Source organism: Ambystoma mexicanum, chromosome 3q (genome assembly GCF_040938575.1).
Source record: "Ambystoma mexicanum isolate Mex_15411 chromosome 3q, UKY_AmexF1_1, whole genome shotgun sequence".
Lineage (NCBI taxonomy): Eukaryota > Metazoa > Chordata > Amphibia > Caudata > Ambystomatidae > Ambystoma > Ambystoma mexicanum.
Window position 1 is genome coordinate 1020767621 of NC_090926.1, and position 21748 is coordinate 1020789368.

The following is a 21748-nucleotide window of genomic DNA, read 5'->3' on the forward strand; positions in this document are numbered from 1 at the left end:
CTTGTTCCTCTCCGCTACAGGCACCAGTTCTATGGCGCCTTTCTCCAGCAGGGCTTGAATTTCGTGCGCAAGGAGCGGATCCGGACTCTTCAAAGAGAGGTTCACAGGTGGATTGTCGTGAGGCCTCAGCTGAAAAGGAAGACAGTAGCCGTGGGTTATGATCTCCAGAACCCACACATCTGAAGTAATGGCACGCCACTCTACAAGATGCTGCGCCAGCCTTCCCCCAACCGGCGAACCATGGGACCTGGCCTTATGACTGAGTGGTAGCGGCTACGGCGTTGCCTGAGGGCAAAGAGGCAACTGCCCGAGCGGCCTTGGCACCTCGAGTATCCTGTTTTCCACCTGTGGCACTCTTACGGTGGCCTCTTTGACTGACAGCTCCTCTCGCTTTACTGAAGGACGAGTAATAGCAAAAGGAACCTCCCCTCCATTGTTGTCCCCTAGGACGAAAAGGCGGACGTTGTCGAACTGCAGCGCCCAACGACTTCGCTGCAGCTTTGGAGGTCTGCAACCTCTCAAGGCTCTCGTCAGCCTTGCTGCTAAAAAGATGTTCACCGTCAAAGGGCATGTTGAGAGCCGGGACTGCACATCAGGAACGAACCCAGACTTCCGAAACCACGCAAACCTGCGTATTACGGTGCTCGCCGCCATGGACCGGCTGACACAATCTGCCATGTCCAAACCCGACTGAACGGCCTCACACATGGCATCCTTGCCATCCTGAACCATAGCAAGGAAACCATCCCGTTCGTCCCCTTCAGGAATATGTTCAGCCGCTAATGCAACACAGTTCCACAGAGTGTGTGTGAAACGAGACAAGGCACATACGGAGTTGGCCGCCTGAAGCGCCATACCCCCTGAAGAAAACACTTTCTTCGCCCAGCCATCAAAACGTTTGTCGTCCCTATCCGGAGGGATGGTAGGATAAGATGCCTGCTTTGCCAGGGCCGTAGCCGCCTGCACCACCAAACTCTCCGGAGTGGGGTGCCTGGACAAGTAGCAGGGGTCGCTACTGACTGGACGGTATTTTCGCGACAAAGACTTGCCCAGTGCCGGGAGACTCTCCGGAGCAGTCCAAGCCGCCGCCACCCTTCTCTACAGAGCCATATGAAACGGCAGTACCGGGTCAGTGGGGGGACCAAGATCAAGGATGTCCGTGAGATCATCCTGAACAAATCCCCTGGGGGAGCCGACCATCCCAAGTACTCGGTGACCGGAGACATAAGGCGTCGGTACGAAGAATCGGCATGAGTGCCAGGCTCCAGCCTACAAAACTCCACCTCCGTAGAGGTGTCCAGTCCACTGGCATCATGCAGTGACTGTCTCAGGTCATCAAACTGGCTATGGCCCGAGAGAAGCTCATCTGGTACCGTAACCGGAACCAAGCCTTCATCAGAGCCTTCATCACCCTCTGAAATGTACTCCAGGCGGTGAGAGGAAGACACCTGGGGACCAAAGCTATGCCTGACCTTAGCCAGAGCCTTTCTAGGGGCTAGGCCCGTGCCACGGGGCCCCTCCGACACCACCGCCTCAAAAGGCGTTGAGGGCGCCGAACGAGTCGGCGCCGGCGTCGAGAGAATCAGCGTCGACGTCGAGTGAATTGGCGTCAACGTCAGCTGCAGCGCCGCCAGCATCGAAGGCGTCGACACAGGCCTCGAAACCAGAACTCCGAGCATGTCTCTCGACAACCTAGGGGCCGACAGCATCGACGACCCCCTCGGAGGCGGAGCCTCGAGAGAAATCGTCGACGACCTTGACGCCACAGGCGTCAACGTCTTCCTCGAAGACGGCACAGGATCACGCGGTCTCGAGCGCGTCGAGGACCGGGACCTGGAACGGGCATGGCGAGAACGGCTACCCTTGTCCGGGCGGGACCTTTCCCGCGAGCTGTGCCGACCACCCGAGCCCGAAGGCGTATGAGCGGTGTCTCTCGACCAGTGCCGACCGACCCCACTCGGAGGCGCGGACGGACCGGTGCCCTGCGATTCAAGAATCGTTAACATCTGCTTCCCGAAGGAAGCCCATTCCTCCAGTGTCGCTTACATGGTGGGATAAGCGACCCGCTGACGGGCAGAGTCCTCGGAAGAGGACGGGGAAGGCGACCGACGCCGGCGCTTCCGGGAATGCCTCGAAGAGGCGGAGGAGTGGCTCGACTTCCGGGCTTAGACACCCGACGTACCGACAACTTCTTCTTGCGCTACCGCAAGGACTTGTCCGTCAGTATCGTCTGTACAGACAGTCGTCTGTATCGTGGGCCTCCCCGAGGCACCAGAGGCAGGCGTCGTGCGAGTCCGTGACCGACATCTTGGACCCACAGTCCCCGCATTTCTTAAAGCCCGGACGCGGGGTTGAAGACGAAGTAGACATCGTCACGAACAGGTTTTCACAAAAACCGAACAGGTTCAACGAACCGAGAAGAATACAGCAAACTCCAAAGAGTCGAGGCGTACCGAGATTCACAAAGCGAACACGTTCGCGGAAAAAACGGAACTGAGGCTACGGGCATCGTGCGTCCTACTTATCACATCGGGTGTCGGAGGAGGTCCTCGGGGACGGCGCATCGACGTCATCGACACAGGACACAGACGCCGAAAATTTTCCAAAGCAGCTCAGCTGTGGACATTACCTGTCATAGATATGGAATACGTCGGAGGACCCAATCCCCTCGAAACTTACCTGTTGGTGTGGGTCATTTTCTGCTAACCTTGTTTTTCCCTCTCTTTTAAACTGCTGGAGTGCCATTTTGCTCCCACTTCATTTTGTGAGCTTAACTTGTCTGTAATTTAAGGGAAGTGGTGTGGTGTATTAGAAGTGTGATTTTTTTAACTTGCTTAGAAAGGTGAACTGTTATATAACTGAAGAGTGAAATAAATATATATTCTTTTACTTGAAAACCTTGAGTCAGTGTTTGCCTGAATCATAGTAATTGCTGTCCTTTGTGCAACTATTTGATACTGCTCACTTACTCTTGAGATAGGTCTGGCTGCTCAGCCACAGCTACCACTTTAACTGTGTAGTACAGGCTTGTACCAAAGGTGAATTTGTACTGTCACTTGTAGTCTTAATTGTGTGTGGTGTTCCCAAAGGGTGCTGCATATAATTCTGCATAACAGTGACTCTCTATCCTATGCAGAGCTGGAATGGTCACACCATTTTCTGATTCTGTTTACGGTCAAGATAGCTATGGAGAATGCTGTTCTTGCTAAACCCAGCATCTTAAAACAGGATTGCCGCTCGGTTACTACAAACGAAGTGGCAGAGATCACCATGGGCTGTATGGCATTTCAGCTTGTGGACTTATCCTCTCTCGCTCTGCTGTTTTCCTCCACAGCAGGCGGCCTTGCACCTCTGAAATGTTGTCAGCAGCGGGTCCGACACCCAGGTCCTTGGTGTAATGAGGATTTTAAAGTATTGAGGCTGAAGCAGAGGCAGGCTAAGCGGAGGTGGACTAAATCATACCTCCTGGATGACCGCGTACTGCTCCGTTCAAACACTCTTACATACTACAATGCCAATAGCATAGTTAAACGAAGTACTACTCAGGCAGGTTTGAAGCAGCGCTTAATCAACCGAATGAATGAGTTGAGGTCATTCAGGCCCTATCCTCTCCTCCAAGCAAGTAGGCTGGCATCTCCCCTTCTCAGAAGCTGTGCATCTCTTATCCACCCTTTTCAGTACAAAAATGATTTCTATTTGTGATCAAATGTCTCTGTCTGCTTTAAAGACCATCAGATTTGCTCCCACTCCACCAGAATCTGCTCCGGTCAGTTCCTGGTTGAACTTTCCTTCCTTTTCGCCTGAGGACATATTGTTGGCCACCGCCAAATTTAAATCTGAATCTCTGTTTGATCCAATCCTGTTGGCCCTTTGTGAAAACGCCATGCCTTCTGTTGATCTCTGGGTTGCCCAGGCAATTAGTCACTCTTGCAACTCTGGTATTATTCCCCCTGACCGTAACCACGCACTGTTGAGCCCCCTTCTAAAGAAACCCTTGCTAGACCCCTCGGTTCTGCCAAATTTCCATCCTATTTCTGTTGCCTTTCTTCACAAAACTGCTAGAGGCCCTGAACTCTCCACTTCTTAGCTCATTTTATGAATGTTCTCACTTCTTTGACCCCTTTCAATCTGGTTTCCGCCACGGCGGTATCTGTTGTAGACAACCTAGCTCGTCTCTGATCAACGTGGAGTGGGGGTCCTGATATGATTAGATCTGTCAGCCTCCTTTGACACCATCAACCAGTCCATCCTGCAAGAATGTTTGGCCAGGGCGGGGATTGCCAGGCAGGTGCTCCTTTGGTTTAAGTCTTTTCTGACGGAACGCGCCCAGTCTCTTTCTCCCCCCTTCCATTCTTCCTCTCTTCCTCTGTCTTGTGGAGTTCTTCAGGGATCTGCCCTATCCTCTACTCTATTCAATTTACACATCCAGCCATTTGTTGGGCTCATCCACTCTCATGGTCTCCGGTGCTACCTGTATGCTGATGACACACAGATAATCTATCAGCCGGACCTTTCCCAACCCGTTCCAGTCTCTCAGCTGCGGGGGTGCCTGGAGGCTGTGGGTTGTTGGATGGCCGAAAACTGGCTAAAGTTGAATGGGGACAAGACAGAGGTTCTGATGGTGGGCCCCCCTTCTGCTCTCTCCCTCTGGACTCCCGCTTTTTGGCCTCCTCCTCTCAGGCCATTCCAGTCACCTGTCTTCCGTGAGGGACCTGTGTGTCAGGCTCTCTTCCTCTCTTTTGCTTGAAGCACAAGTAGCTTCTGTCTGTCAATTTGGGCATTACAAGGTAAGGGTGCTGCATAAGGTACAATTTTTTCTTCCTTCCACATCCACGCCGCCTGCTTCTGCAGTAGCTTCTCTTGTGCTTAGCACAATCGAATACTGAAAGTCTCTTTACCAGGCTCAGTCGCTCTATTTAATACGCTGCCTTCAGCTCTTGCAAAATGCTGCTGCCAGACTAGTAATCCAGACCCCATTCTATACACACATCTCTCCTATTCTGAGACAACTGCACTTGCTCCCTGTCACCCAAAGAACAAGTTACTTACCCCTGGTAATGTTCTTTTGACTGATGTTCCTTCCATGTTTTCCTCATCTTTGATATTCAATATTCAGCTTCAGCTGCATCAGCTGCTTCAGGAAAATAATTTCGGCAGAGGGTGATGTAATCGAAGACATATTTAACATGCACAGCGCCTGCTGGCTTCAGTTCTGTTTTTTCTTTCAGTAGAACTACCCGCATAAACACGGGTTTGAGCGTACTAAGCTTTGAAGGAGCGAAATCTGTAAAAGCATGGGTAATTCTACTGTGCGGTAGGCTTTGAGGGCAATGAGGAATACATGGGAGGAACATCCAGTCGAAAGAAAGTTACCAGTGGTAAGTATCTTGCTCTTCGAATGGATTGTGTCCTCCCACGTATTCCTCATCTTTGATAGACTCCCAAAGCAGTGTTTGTTTTGGTGGAGGGAGTACGAATTTTATCAATGGTTTCCAAAGCTTCCATCCTGACTCAGGGAAGAATCAAGGCAGTAATGTTTCGGGAACGTGTGTATTGTAGACCACGTAGCTGCCTCACACATGTTTTTCATAGGAACACCTCTTTGCAGAGCCGAACCCGTAGCCATGCACCTGGTGGAATGGGCCTCAAGACTTCTGGAGGATCTTTGCCTGCCAGCCTGTAGCATTCTGAAATTGCTAGAATAATCCACCAGGATAAGGTCTGATTTGTCACAGCCTGATCCAGTTTGTGAACTGTATAGCCTATAAAAAGTTGATCATCTAGACGAAGATTGGACAGTCTAGAAATGTAGAAGCTTAGAGCTCTACCTGGATCTAATATGTGCAACCTCTCTTCCTTCTTACTAGGATGAGGTGGAGGGTAGAAAGTGGGTAATAACATTTTTTGTCCTACATGAAAATCTGAAATGATCTTAGGCAAAAAAAAAGGCTTAACCCTCAGGACGACCATGTCCATGTGGAAAATTGTTAAGGGTGGTTTAGATGATCGTGCCTGCAATTCACTCACTCTACGGGCTGAAGTTAGTGCTACCAACAAAATGGTCTTGAACGTTACTAACCTTAATGGACATGAGTGTAGAGGTTCAAATGATGCGCACACACAACATTTTAACACCAGATTAAGGTCCCAAACTGGAACCTGGAAAAGAGATGGGAAGGGGAACACATTGGTGAGTCCCTTCAGAAATTGTGTCACCGGTGGGATCTTAAAATATGAAAATTCTTGAGACGAGCGCTTAAAGATGGACAGCGCTGCCAAATAGCCATTCATTGTTCCAAACTGGAGCCCCATATTGGCGAAGTACAATAGAAAAAATAACACCTCTGGAGTTTTGCAAAGTAAAAGGTCTATATTCTTGTCCCTGCACCAGCTGCTGAATTTGTTCCAACAGCAGCAGTACAAGGACTTTGTTGCTGGCCTTCTCGCTGAAAGCAAAATCTCCATTACGTCATCCAGGAGGACCCAATCCTTGTATCTCAGCCTCTCAAAAACCATGCGTGATGGAGAGCCCGACCCTCCTCTTGCAAGAGAAGTTCCTCTCTTTGTAGAAAACGTATTGGAGGGCAGATGGACATGTCCCAAAGGTCCGGGTACCATGTTCTCCTGGCCCAATCCGGGGCAATTAGGATCATGAGTTTCCCAAACTTTCTCAACCTCCTGATCACGTGAGGAATGACGGGGACTGGTGGAAACGTGTACATGGGTGGCAACTCCCAGTCCACCACAAACCCGTCTCCTAGAGCTCCTCTTGGAGGAAATACCCTGGAGCAGTACAGCTTGCACTTCCGGCTGACACTGGTCATGAACAGATCCACTTGAGGGGCTCCCCAAAGGGTGAAGATCTCTTGAAGGACTTCCTGTGCTATTTTCTACTCATGGGAGACTGTGCCCTGCAAGCTCAGAGATTCTGCCACTGTGTTCTCCTCTGCGGCTAGGTGAACTGCCGCTAGGGAAATTCCTTCTTGAATTGCCCAGTGCCAGTGCTGCATTGCCTCTCTGCACAGTGATAGTGGCCCTACACCTCCTCTCTTGTTGAGATAGTACATAACAACTGTGTTGTCCGTCATTATATGGACATGCTTTCCCCATACAGATGGTACAAAGGCCTTCAGCGCAAGTCTGATTGCCCTCAGATCCAAATGGTTGATGTGTAGTTTGGACTCCGATAGAGAATGACCACTGCTGATTGTCAGATAGTTGGCATGAGCTCCACTCCCCGTGATTGAGGCATCCGTCACTAGTGTTATCTCTGGCCATGGTTCCCAAAAAGGTTCTACCTTCAGAATGTTGTCCTTGCAGGCCCACCACAGGAGATCCTGTGCGACCCTGCTTGGAACCTGAAGTAGGTCTGACATGTTGCCCAAGAACTGAGACCATTGTGTTCTGAGAGCCCATTGAAGGGATTTCACTCTCAGGCGAACCTCTGGCATCAGAAAAATGCTCAACCGAACAACCTCAAAAAGTCGTAGGTCAGGAGACGCTGGGCACTCTGAAATTTGGAGACCACCTGTAGAATGTCTTGAGCCCTCACCTCGGGTGGCAAACTCTTTCCCCAAGAATGTATCCAGTACAGCCTTGATGAACCGGAGCTTTTGAAATGGTATCATATGAGACTTCTTGTAATTGAGGGAGAAGCCTAGACTGTGAAGAGAGTGTCAGGTGACGTTGAGATGATTCAGGACTTGTTCGGGAGAACGCGTCCTGATCAGCCAATCATCCAAGTAGGGGCAGACGTGAATCCCCCCCTCTCCTGAGACTCGCTACTACCACTGCCATCAGTTTGGTGAAAACCCTTGGGCAGAGGTCATCCCGAATGGCAGAACTCAAAACTGATAATGAGAACAAATAACGGCAAACCTCAGGTTCTTTCTGTGCTTGAGATGGATTGGCACATGCAAATAAGCATCCTGAAGGTCAAATGATGCCATCCAATCCTAGAGTTGGAGGGCCTGAAGGTTCTGAGAAAGTGTGACCCTCTTGAACTTGTCCTTCCTGAGGAACTTCTTCAAGCATCTCAAGTCCAAGATGGGTCTCAGTCATCCATCCTTCTTGGGGATTAGGAAATATGGAGAATACCATCCTTTGTTCTTCTCTGCTATAGGTACCGGCTCTATAGCACCTTTCTCTAGCAGGGTCAACATTTCCTGCACAAGGAACGGATCTGGAACCTTCAAAGAATAGGTCTCCGGTGGATGGTTCTGAGGTCTCTGAAGGAACAAGTTACTTACCTGTAACTGTTGTTCTCCATCATGGGTCTGGCATGGATTCACATGCTCATGAATATTCCCAGTCGTCAGGCTGGGAACCATGGTAAAGAAAAAGTCAGTATCAGTTTCGTTTCTGATCTGTCTTTCTTAGTAGTAACAAATCACTGATCTCTGGGTCATACTGCCCTCAGCCAATGACTGCCCTCTCCCTAAGCCCCGCCTCTGGCAGCCATCCTCAGATTTGGTAGCACGCAAAGTGGCAGTATGACCAAGTGAAGAGCCGCAGAGGGGTAGGCGGGAGGGTTTGCATCTGAATCCATGCCAGACCCATGCTGGAGAACAACAGTTACAGGTAAGTAACTTGTTCCTTCTCCAGCATGGGGTCTGGCATGGATTCACATGCTCATGAATAAGAGAATACATAGCAGTATACACATGCACAACAACGGGAGGTGGCAAAGGCTCAACATTAAGCATTACATCCAAAACTCATTAAGCAATTCTTACCTCCTCACCAGGCTCACCTTAGGCGAACAGGTTGCGCAGCACTGCTTGGCCGACCCTGGACTCCTCCCTGGAGTCCCGATCGACGCAGTAGAATCTTGTGAAGGTGTGCGTCGACCTTCACGTAGCAGCCCTGCAGATGTCCAGCAGGGGCACACCAGACAGGAACGCCGTGGTAGCAGCGATCGCTCTGGTCGAATGGGCTCGCGGACGGCCGGGCAACGGTCGGTTTGCCAACCGGTGACAGTGCATGATGCAGCCGGAGAGCCATCTGGAAATGGAAGTCTTCGAGATAGCCTTCCCCTGATTCACAGACCCCAAGTTCACAAACAGTTGTGACGTCTTCCGAAAACTCTTCGTGCGGTCCAGGTAGAACTTCAGCGCTCTAGCTACATCCAGCGAGTGCAAAGTCCTCTCGGCCGGCGTCGAAGGCGACGTGAAGAAAACTGGCAACACCAAGGGCTCGTTGAGGTGAAAATCCGATGGCACCTTGGGCATGAAGGAGGGGTGCGTCCTCAGCACCACCCTTGTGTCATGAAAAGTCAAGTATGGAGGCTTGCAAGATAGGGCCTGGATCTCTCCCACTCGTCGTGCGCAGGTGATGGCCACGAGGAACGCTGTCTTCCATGACAGGAACCTCAAAGGCGCCGAATGCATAGGCTCGAATGGGGCCCCCATGAGCCTGGTCAGCACCACATTAAGCTCCTACGCCGCGGCAGCAGCCTTCACTGGCAGGAACGATCGGAATAGTCCCTTCATAAATTCCTTCACCAGGCAATGAGACCACAAGGACGCCCGTCCCGTAGCCCTGCTATATCGGGAGATGGCAGCCAGATGTATTTTGATGGAGGCGTGAGCTAGTCCAGCTTTGGCCAGCGACAGTAGGTACAGCAGTACTTGAGGGGCCGTAATCCGCAGAGGGTTAATCTTCTGTGCACGGCACCAGACAGGGAACCTCTTCCACTTATGACCGTAACACTTGAGAGTTGAGGACGCGCTGGCTTTTGCAAGAACCTCTCTGCAGTCAGCTGGGATATCGTACCCTCCAAACTCTAGTGCTGCAGGAGCCAGGCCTGCAAGTTCAGCGACTGTGGGTCGTGATGGAGCATGGTGGCTCCTTCTCTGGAGAGAAGAGCCGCGTCCGCCGGCAGCTTGAATGGTGGGGACGTTGACAAGTCCAGAAGGTCCGGGAACCAGATCTGCCTCGGCCACGCCAGTGCGACGAGGAATCATTCTGCACCTGGACTTCTTGAGCTGGTTGATGAGGCAGAGCAGCAACGGCAATGGAGGGAACGCTTATAGAAACAGGCCGTCCGTGGGGAACGAGAAAGCATCGCCCATGCTCCTCGGCTGCAGGAACCTGCTGGCGAACCTCTGGCACTTGGAGTTCGTCGCTGTCACGAAAAGGACGATCCGGGGTTTGCCCCATCGTCCGAAGAGCCGATCCACCTGGTCCTGACGTAGTTCCCACTCGTGGCACGAGCGCAGCTCCCTGCTGAGTGAGTTGGCAATGTTGTTTTTTATTCCTGCCAAGTGGAAGGGAACCAGAAACATCCCCTGGGCGACGGCCCAGTGCCACAGATCCTGGGCCTCCTTGGATAGGGCTGGGGATCTGGTGCCCCCCTGCTTCCGAATGTAGAACATCGTGGTGGTTTTGTCGGTGAAGATCCTCACCACTTTGCCCATGAGGGAAGGAAGGAACGACTTGAGCGCCCAGAACACTGCTCGGAGCTCCAGAATGTTAATGTGGAGAAACCTTTCCTCCGGAAGCCAAAGGCCTCTTGCGTGGGGATCTCCGGTGTGGGCCCCCCGACCCTCCAGAGAGGCGTCCGTCGTCACCGTCTCCTGAAACGCTGGGGTTTGAAAGTCCGTGCCTGTAGTGAGGGGAGAACGGGTACCCCACCATAGGATCGCCCGACGGAACTCCTCGTCGAGAGGGATCCTGTCTTCGAAGCAGCCCGTCGCCTGAAACCAGCGGGAGTCGAGGAACTCCTGTAGCGGACGCATCTGAAGTCTGCAAAGGGGTACAAGATAGATGCATGAGGACATCATCCCGAGGAGGGACTTGATGGACCTCACCCTGGCCACGTCCGTGGCTATCAGGCGCCGCACCTTGCCCAGAATGGTCTTCATCCTCTCCTCTGATGGGGAGGCCAATTGCCCCACTGTATCGAGATTCGCTTCCAGAAACAGTGCTACTTGCGACGGAACCAGGTGGGATTTGGGGTAGTTGATGGCGAACCCCAGTTCTGTGAGCAGCCGGACGGTCCTCGCTGTGTGTTCGACGGCGAGTTCTCTTGTCCTTGCCCGGATTAGCCAGTCGTCCAGGTAGGGGTAGACGTGGATCCCCTGCAGGCGCAGCCGCGCCGCCACTGGTGCCAGGCACTTGGTGAATACCCTGGGTGCCGATTTTAATCCGAACGGTAGTGCTCTGAATTGGTAGTGGCGTCCCTGAAGCACGAACCTGAGAAACTTTCTATGTCCTTTTAGAATGGGGATGTGGAAGTAAGCATCCTCCGGGTCCAAGGACGATAGGAAGTCGCCCTCCTCCAGCTGTCCCAGCACGTGCTGGAGGGTGACTATCCTGAATTTCTGCGCCTTGATGTATTTGTTTAACCGACACAGGTCCAGGATGGGGCGCCAACCACCTGTCTTCTTTCTGACGAGGAAGTACCTTGAGTACACTCCGGAGCCCCGAAGCCTCCTGGGGACGAGCTCGATGGCCCCTTTCTTGAGCATCGCCCTTACCTCCAACAGCAGTTGAGGGACGTGATTCTCCTTCCTGGCCACGGGAGGAATGCGATGGCACTTCTTTTGGAATTCCAGCGAGTGCCCGTTGGCCAGGGTGTCCAGCATCCAACGGTCGGTGGAGATGGACTCCCACACGCTGACGAACTTTGTCAGCCGGCCTCCCACCGGGGTGCTCCAGTGGGGGCCCGACGACATGGCCGGGTCAGTCTTGCTTGGAGTAGGCCTTGCCGCCTTGGCCTCCTTGGCGACGACGGCGGGATCCCCCTTGCTTGCCGCGACCTCTGTAGGCCTCCTGGGACGAGGAGGGGGCCGCCTGGCGGTATGTGGAAGAGCCACCGCTGGATCCCTTGGAGACACCCTGTCTGCCTCCGGAGCTCCGAAAGGGCCGTCGTTGTTGAAGTACCCCTAGGGCCCGGGCCGTCTCCGAGTCGGTCTTGATGGCCTGGAGTGACTCCTCCACTGCCTTGTTGCCGTCGAACGGCATATTCAATACTCTGGTCTGGACGTCCTGGCAAAAGTCTGTCGCCTTGAGCTATCCTCGTCGTCGGAGGCAAACTCTGTTGCCCAGCTGGCGAAATCGGGTATCGGCAATGTCTGTTGCCACCGTTATGGCGTGATCCAACGCCACCTCGCCTCCCTGCAGAATTTGTAGACCCTCCGCCCTCTTGTCGTCAAGTAGGAAGTCTAGCAGGGGAGCTATCTTGAACCAGAGCTCCCTGTCGTAGCGGGCCACGATCACTAAGGCATTGGCTGCCTTAATCGTCGTCGCTGCCGACGAGTCATCCCATGGAGTCCAACTTTTTGCCCTCGCTGTCCGGCGGGGAAGTGGAAGTTGAAGCCGCCGCACCCGCTGCTTTCTTCTTGGCCGCTGTCGAGACGACAGAGTCCAGCGTGGGCTGGGCCCAGAGGCACAAGGGGGCGGCATCGGGGACTCGGTACTTCTTCTCGTACCTGTCCCTCTTGGCGGGTGTCGTGGAAGGGTTCTTGAGGATAGCAAGCGCCTCGTCCCAGATGTCGTCGAGCAGAGGCACCGCGAGGACCGTCTTCCTCTTGGCCTCTCGTCGTTGGTAAAGAAACCCTTCCTTTTTTTGTTCTTCAGGGCAGAGCTGGAAGAGCTTGGATGCCCTGGTTATCATGGCATGAAAGGAGCCAATTTCGTCGGCTGGAGAAGCCCGAGGGGGGGGTTATGACGGGATGTCTAATGTGTCATCGCTGCCGTCGTCATCTGTCCCCGTCGCTGTATCCGTCACCGTATCCTCTCCAGGGTCCGGCGAGGAGGATGAGGGGTCCACCAGCCTCGCGGGCACGAAGGGCGGGGAGGGGTGGACTCTCCTCCGCTTGTTCGGAGGGTTTCCCGACGGGCCTGGTTCTGGGTCCTCCGTCTGGGTCCGTGGTAATCTCGTCCTTATCTCGGTGCATAAGGATTGGATCACCAACAAAATGGCCGCCGAGCTATCCTGGGGCTCGGATAATGGCTGTGATGGACCGGATGGCCGCTCCACTGGGCCCTCTTCGTCGCCATCGTCGTTATCTTCGATCACATCAGCGGGGACTGTCCCCTGGGATCGAACCTTCTCGAACCTCTCTTTGAGGCCTATGAACCTCTCGTTGAGGCCCTTCTTGGTTTCCACCAGATCCTCCTCAGAGGCTGACTCCGAGTCTGTAATGGCCACCGGCCCCCCCCTCTTTTTCCGCCGGGGACTTCACGGGGGTCTTAACGATGGGCTGGAAAGAGGATTTCCTCCGCGGTGGCAGGGATACTCTGGGCCCAGAGGCCGTTCCACTGGCGTAGTCTCAGCCGGCTTCGCCAGGGTCGCAGCGACCACTTCGATAGAGGCCACCTTAGTTGCGTTCTGGGCCTTCGCCTTGGGGAGAGGGTCAGCGCCTCGCTCCCCCTTCGAGATCGACCGGGGCTGCTCCAGCAGCTTACCCGGGTTCTCGGACTTCCTCTTCCCCGAACCAGAGCGCTGGCTCGTGGTTGAACGTGCCGGGGAAGTCACGCCCTGCCTGGCAGCCGAAGAGCCCGACCTTTCGGCGCTCCCAGTGCCCGTGGACTCGCAAAGCTTGGCCTTCTGTTGAGCCCCCGTCGCCGGGGCGCCCTCACAGGACTTAGAAGCCCGCTCAGACTTTTTCTTCGCCTTCTCACCTGCTGTGCCCTTCTCCAGCCAGGCGGTGAGGTGGGAACGACGATCTTGTTTGGTCCGTTCCGAAAGGTTCTTGCAGAACGCACAGTCTTTCTCCACGTGCGTCTTGTCCTCATGAAGGCAGTAGAGACATTGCGAATGCTCGTCCTCCTTGAAAAGTTTTGTAATCCGCATCCAGGGCAGCACTTGAACAGCTTGGATCCGGGCGTCGAGCTTCCCTTGTCCTGAGCCATGTCCGTTGAGGTAGGCCGCAGATCTTCCGGAATCCTCCAAGAAGCGTAAACTCGACGAAAACTTCACCCTTGAGGGGCGTACAAGAATTCCGAAACGGGTCCCCGTTTTCGGAAGTAGAAACGGTGGAGCTTGAGGCTCAATTAACCGAAAAAATGAGAAAATATCCTGAAAAAGCGTGAAAACGCAGCAAAAACTCGAGAGCTAAAGCACGAGGACTCCCAACACTTGAGCGTGCGGTAAAAATCTGAGGATGGCTGCCAGAGGCGGGGCTTAGGGAGAGGGCCATCATTGGCTGGGGGCAGTATGACCCAGAGATCAGTGATTGGTTACTACTAAGAAAGACAGCTCAGAAACAAAACTGATACTGATTTTTTCTTTACCGAGGATTCCCAGCCTGACGACGGGGAATATTCATGAGCATGTGAATCCATGCCAGACCCCATGCTGGAGAATGAAGGGAAGGCCGTAACCTTGGGCTATGGTTTCTAATGCCCAAGCATACGAAGTAATGTCTCGCGATTCTTTCAGATGACGATCCAGTCCACCTCCCACTGGGGTGTAGTGACTCAAGACCTCCGAGTGGTTTTGAGGTGGCTGAAGCAGTGGCTGTTGGTAAAGGTGCCCCTGCTTGAGCCGGCTTTGCACCTCTCCCTCCTCCACTACGAGGGAATCTTCTTTGGCCTCTTTGACTAGCCATTCTCATCGCTCTTCCAACTAAGGAGTAGTAGCGAAAAGATCTATCCCTCCAAGGCTGTCCACTGGGGCAAAAGGGCTGAGGCTGCCTAATAGCGGCACCTAAAGATTTGGCTGCTGCCTTCGAGGTCTGCAGCTTGTCAAGGCTTTCGTGATCCTTGCTGCCAAAAAGGCGAGACCCATCAAAAGGCAAGGAGTCTAGATTGCACATCTGTGCAAATCCAGACTTCTTCAACCACACATCTGCGAATTACGGAGCTTGCCGCCATGGCCCTGATGATGCCGTCAGCAGAGTCCAGACCCAACTGAAGAGACTTGCACATGGCTTCTTTGCCGCCTCTAACAATAGCTAAGAAATAGTCTCTTTCCTCCCTTTTGGGAATATGTTCAGCCGCCATAGAAATACTGTTCCATGGAGTGAATGAAAACTTTGCTAAAGCACACGTGATGTTGGCCGACTTAAGAGCCATGCTCCCAGCAGAAAATAATTTCCTTGCCCATGCATCTATTTTGTCATCCCTATCCGGTGGGATGGTTGGATAAGCTGCCTGTTTTGAGGTTGCTGTAGCTGCCTTTACCACCAGACTTTCTGGGGTGGGGTGTTTTGATATGTAGTTGGGGTCACTAGTGGATGGGCGGTATTTTCTTGTCAAGTTCTTGTTTGCTGCCAGACTTGACGTGACTTTTTTGAAGTGCAATGTGGAACGGTAAAATGGGATCCTTTTGCAGACCCTTATCAAGGATGTCTGTTAGATCCTCCTGCACGAAGGGGAGGGTAGGCCTAAACCATCCCAAGTAATCTACAACCTTAGGCTTCAACTGTCTATATGATGTATCAGTTCATCAGATTCAGGTTTACCAAATTCTAACTCTGGTGAAGTGTCGACTCCACTGGCTGTTTGTAAGTTTTCATAAAGATCTTTTAGTCTTGACTCCTCTGATATAAAGTTATCAAGGAAATTTGGTGTACCATACTGTAACCAATAGCGCATCGTTATCCGATGGCTCATTGTCCTCATGAATAGAGGTTAATGATTCAAAATAATCATTTCTAGGTAAAGGAGTAAGTTATATCTGGTAAGGGCATTGAATGTCTCAAAACTGTTGAACCCGACACTCGAGGAGTCGTTGATAATTTCAATGAAGTCGTTTTCGTCTCCGAGGGCACCAAAGGTTTGGATGGCATTGATGCTGTTGATGGCGCAGCTGGAGGCAATGGCGCGGCTGGCATCAATGGCACGGCTGGTATTGATGACGCTGCTGGCGTCCACCTCAACTTATTCTTCGACTTGCGGCTCAAAGCAGCCTTTGATGATTCCTCATCGTGTCGAGGCCTCGACAGCTCTCGTGTGGATCTGGAGTTGGTCCCGGGCTCAAGGGTGAGCAGGATTTGGCTCTAGCCCTTTCCTTACTGGCTTTAGAAGGCGCTGCAGGAGCATGGCTTGTCGAGGGTTTTTATTTTTCAAACTTTCCAACATTTCTAACCTGAATGCTTCCCATTCGGCAGGAGTGGAGGCCTTTGTGGGACAAGATATAGCTCTCTCAGGAGAGGAGTCAGACAAAGAAGTCGAAGTGGGAAACTTATGGTGGTGCTTCTTCGACGACGGGGAGTGGTCAGAGTCACTCCTCGACCTGGACCTTTTCAACTTCTTCCTTCGAGGACAATCACCTCTTGCATCGTCCGAAGAAGATTTCTTCGATGGGGATTACATGGGGTTTCTATCTACCGCCAATTTCCCCTTTCGCTCCTTCAGAGCTTTTCCGGTCATCGATTGGCATTTCGAGCAGGCCGAGGTCTTGTGTTCCACACCGTGACACCACAAGCATACTTGATGCGGATCGGTTATCGACATCTTGGAAACACAGTCCTGACACTTTTTAAACCCAGTCTTCAGTGAATTAGGTGTCGAAAATGAAGACATTTTTTGATTTTCGCAAACAAAGCTATTGAAGCGTGCCGTAGTTCTCAAAGCATAAGCTAATTCGGAAAAATGGAACGTGACCCAACGACCAATGCGCGTGGTATATATGCCTTTGATGACATAATCGAGACGCAGGCCCTCGAGGGACATCTAGTCGACTGCATCGACGCACAGCGTCTTCTGCCAAAAATAAATGTCTAAAGCAGCTGAAACTGGATATTGAAGAGCAAAGATGAGGAATACGTGGGCGGACACAATCCATTCGAAGAATTCAGTTTAAAGCAATGTGCATAGAGAATCAGGCTTTTTATGGCACTGCAGCAGAGTATCTGCAGCTAAAATTGCATCCTTATGTGCCCAACCACCCCTTGTGGTCTCAGGGTTCTACTACTATCCAAGTACCCCAGGGCCGGCTCACCCGTTTAGGTGGCCGCTCCTTCTATGTGGCTGCAGCTAAGCTGTGGCACTAACTTCTAGAGCCGATACGCGCTGTTCGGGACCACCTCTCCTTCCAGCGCCTTTTGAAGACCCTTTTATTCAGATAAACTTTCCCAGCCCATCTATCTTATGTAGTCACAGCGCCATGATGCCCCTGGGTGTATGACGCAATCTACAAATGCCATTAAGATAAGATTAAGATAAAAGCTGGTCAATCCACAGTTTGGTCCAGGGACACTTCCTAAGGCTCAGGATGGCTGACTCCTCGAGAATGCGTAGAGACTGGTTGGTCTCACCAACCCAAGGGTTGAAACACTGCTCAGGGTCTGCGCAGATCAGGTAGTCTGGCATGGCTACACCAGACCTAACACAGGAAGGGATGCCAGTCCTCTTCGGGAGTCATCTATGGATCTTCAGTCGGTTGCTCTTCTACACAGGACACTTGGCTCCAACGCCAATCCTAAATCCTGTCTGGGAGCAAGTCCAAGCCCACCAATGGTAAGGATTAGCACCATTCAAACAGCCAGCAGTGGTCCAATCAGGGACCACTGTGGGTTTCACTCATGCCAAACACCCAGATTCTCTGGCACCACGGATGTGGAGTGGGACCAGGCAGTCCCACCCACTTCTAGCCAAACACATAAGACGTCACTAGCGTGCAAAAGCAGCAGCTTTCCTGGCCAAATGCATGTCCTATATGTGATTTCCTGACCTGAGAATATGCTTTATTTTAATACTGATTTTACTGATTTCATATTATACATTTTCTTTTATCGATATATTTCACTTAGGATTTGTGACTGGTTAGGTCCAAGAATTGTTTTAAACTGGAAGATTTGTGGTCCTTTTTGTATGTACACTTTTATGGCCTATGTAAGGGTGCAGGAGGAGGAGACTGACACACAGCTGGCATAGTGATTGCTATATACCTATTAGTCAAGTAAATAAAAAATAAAACTAGAAAAAGGGGGCTTATTTTTTTTATTTTTTTTATTGTTTAATCAAAAATAAGATTTTACAATACAGAATATAAGTTCTTTCATCATCATCATCAGATCCTTTTCTCAGGGTAGGACTTTGCCAAGGCTTTTCTCGCTTTTTGTTATTGAAGTTGTTAAGTTCGAGCAAGCGTTAGTCTTTGCTTTCACTACATCCATTTCAACTGGTTGGTGACGGAACAGGTGATTTTCTACATACTGTTCTATTTATTGCTCACCATTTTCATTTAGTAGATTGATTTCGATGTATCGAATCATTTGTGCCATTGCAATTTGCCATGTGGTTTTTTCGCCTCCTATTAGTCGACACCACCATGTCTTTTCTTCTGCCAAGATGTCAAAACCTGCCATAGGTGATAGATATTGTAGCCTGATGACAGTTGTGGCTGAGCAGCTCATAATCAAATGCCTTAATGTTTCTTTTGGAGGATCAGGATTGTTTTCACAGAAGCGGCATCCGTTTGTTGCTGCTTGTCCTCAAATATGTAGGATCTCCTTCGTTTTGTATAAGTTCAGCCGTGCTCGCAGGATTGCGTTTCGTATGTGTCTGCTTGGGCATTGATTTACATATCTTTGTAACTCGTTCCTTTTTAACGTGTTACCAGGAAGATGCAGAGTGAGTTTCAATTTGGCAGCGTTTTCTATTGTCAAAGCCCAATCGTTGTCTTTTAATTTTTTTAATATTCTGCATGGATTGCTTATGAGCTCTTGGTCTTCAGATGCGATGTTCTTCAGAATCAATTGGTTTTTATCCTGCCACTCATTTAGCATTTTGCTTTTTCTGCTGTCCATTTCGCATTTTAATAACCTTAAGATTTCATTTTTGTGTGCCATTCGACATTTTCTATACAGCATGATGGAGTTGCAGAGGACTGTGCATTCTAGCGATAGTAGGCTCAATTCTCGCCTGATTGCTGACCCTGGTGTTGAAGACGGAAGATGTAGTACTGTGCGCCAGAACAGCGCTTCCAATTTGGACCACAATCCTGTTGGTAGGGTGGGCATTGCTTCTGCGCCGTACGTAATTGTCGGTACAACTTTCATTTTGTAAAAATTGATCGTTGGTACTAAGGAGAATTTTCCGAATTTGCCATCCACAACTTTGGCTTGGGCAGCTAGTTTTTTGGTCTTTGCATAAAGTTCAGCCTGCATGGCTGTTTCTCTTTGAGAGCTGTCCATAATCACTCCCAAGTATTTAAATTGTGCAACGCTCTCGAGATTGGTTTCTCCCAGATGCCATTTAAAGTTGTTTCTTTGTTTTTTTTTCTCGCTATTTTGAAGGATCATACCCTTTGTTTTGCTCGTGTTAATTTCCAAATAATTCTTTATGGCATATATTTGAAGAGCATCAAGTTTCCGCTGCAGACCTATTTCTGTCTGATCGAATATTGTTAAATCGTCAGCGTACAAAAGATGTCCGATCTGCATTTGCCCCAGCTTTGGCGGAAAGGCTCTGGTTGTGTCGTTTATGCAGTTGATGTCGCCGATGTATGTCAAGAAGAGTGCAGACGCTAACGGGCACCCTTGTTTTACACCTCGTTCGCTGTAGATTTCATCTGATAGTATTCCATCACGATTCAGACGAACTTTCATTGAGGTGTCACGATGTAAGGCTTGGATAGGTGCGAGTAGATCCTCGGGGCAATGCCAAGCTTTTAATTTATCCCATAGCGTCAGTCTTTCCACCCGGTCAAAAGCTTGAGTAAAGTCGATGTATACGACAAATAGATAGCACTTGCTTTGTAGTGATTTTGCTTTCAGCGTGCTGCATGCTAAGATGTTACAAGTTGTGCCTGCACTTTTCTTAAAACCTGCCTGGAAGGGGTCGTTGCACTTGGCTCCTGCTGCCCATTTTTGAAATTTGGTCATAAGGAGTGAGGCATACACCTTGCCCATTACATCCAATAAGGCAATCGGTCGAAAATTCTCGGGATTGGTCATGTTGCCTTTTTTGTAAATTGGGATGATTATGGCTTTAGTCCAAGAGTGTGGTATAGATTGAGTTTCAGTGCACCGCCGAAATATGGCACTCATTAGGCTTGGCCACTCTTTGGGATGGCTTTTTAACTCTGCGTTTGAAATGCCGTCTGGCCCTGGGGCTCTGGAGTTTTTTAATTTTTTGATGATGTTAAGGATGTCATCTTCTTGTTCTAAGTTGACCCAAGTTGCTCTATTTTCTTGTTGCTCTTTAGCTGGTGTACTGATGGATGATTGGAAAACTTTGGTGAAATGCTTTACCCAGGTTACCTGGTTAATGTTATTTAGGATCTGATTGTCCGATGTTTTATCTGCGTCCCTTATTAGAGACCAGAATTCTCGGCTGTTGTTAGTGACGAGAGCTTTAGTTATCTTCTCGGCATCCGCTTGATATAATTTGTGCCTATGAAATTTGACCCAGTCCTTGTACCTTTTTTTAATATCTTTGATGGCGTTTGGTATATCTGTATTCGGGGTCCTGCGTGCTGCTCTTATCGCTCTTCTATAGTTGCGCCTTGTCTCAACCAATTCCTTGTTAAAAACATGCTTGGTGATTTGCTCAGAAACTGATCCGTTTCCCCGCTTGTGATGCATGTACGGAGTCAGTAATGGTTGATAATCTATTCCATCGTTGTCATCTGAATGTCTATTTTTGGTATACTTGTTTGTTACTTCGCAGATATCTGAGGCCTTTCTTCTTAGCCTTAAGCCTTGCGCGTTAGTTGCAATTTGAGTGGTGTAGTGCATGTTTTTTTTACTTTTTAGAGACCAAGTTGTTTCAAGTAAGTTGTGGTCGCTCATGGATGTGCGACGTACCGTGAAAGATTCAGTAATTGGTAATAATGACTGCGATGCAAAGATATAGTCAATAGTTGCTGTCGCGGGTGGACGCTCCCACGTGGGTGGTCTGTCTGATGCTGGAAATGTATCATCTAGGTTATGAAGGCCATGTAGCTCGCAAAACTTTAGCCATTCTTTCCCTCTTTGTACTGATGCCTGTTGTGCTGCCGTTGTTTTCTTTGCCTCCTTGCAAGTGGCGTTTAGGTCGCCGCACATTATGACGTCTGCTGCAGGGTAGTCAATCATTGCTGTGACAAGCAAGTTTTCACACAGATCAGTGAATCTTTTTGTTGTGATTGCCGCTGGGTTCCAGTATGCGTTAGCTATGACAACATTTCTGGATTCTGAATTTAGCTTGGTCAGATCTTGCACAGGTATATCAAGACTGCTAGCAGAGATTGGTTTGTCAGTAAGGTTTTCTCAATTTGGGTTCTTATTCCATTGCGGCAGGCTATCATCAATCCTGAGGTTGGACGACCCTTGCTTCCTCTAATGGCCGGAACTAAGATACTTTGGTATCCTTCCAATACTGGTGTTTGTTGAAGTCACGTTTCCTGGAGACAAATGATGTCATATTCCCCTAGGTTTGGCCCACCTGCCATCGTCAGGTGGGAGTGGCCTCGGGTGTTCCAGGGGCAGAGGGTGAGTCGTGTTGGCCCTTCCTTTGGTGTGTCGCATGTCGATGGGCCTCCATTCATGGATGGCTATTGAGTACGATTGTTAGTGAGCGCTTTCGGCAACCAAGCCCATAGTCCTGTTTTGTTATTTCGAGTTGTGTCTTTCTTTGTTTGTGCGCTCTTCTGCACCTCTAATGTCTGCAAGACCGTTTTGTTAGTTGGTTTACGACTGTTGTCTGATCTTTGTTCTTTTCTGTCTCGACTTCTCTCCCTTGGATAATGGGATCTCTGATTGTGTTCCGTTTTGTTGGTTAGTTTATGACTGTTATCTGATCTTTGTTCTTTTCTGTCCCGACTTCTCTCTCTTGAATAATAGGATACCTGGTTGTGTTCTGAGTTTTG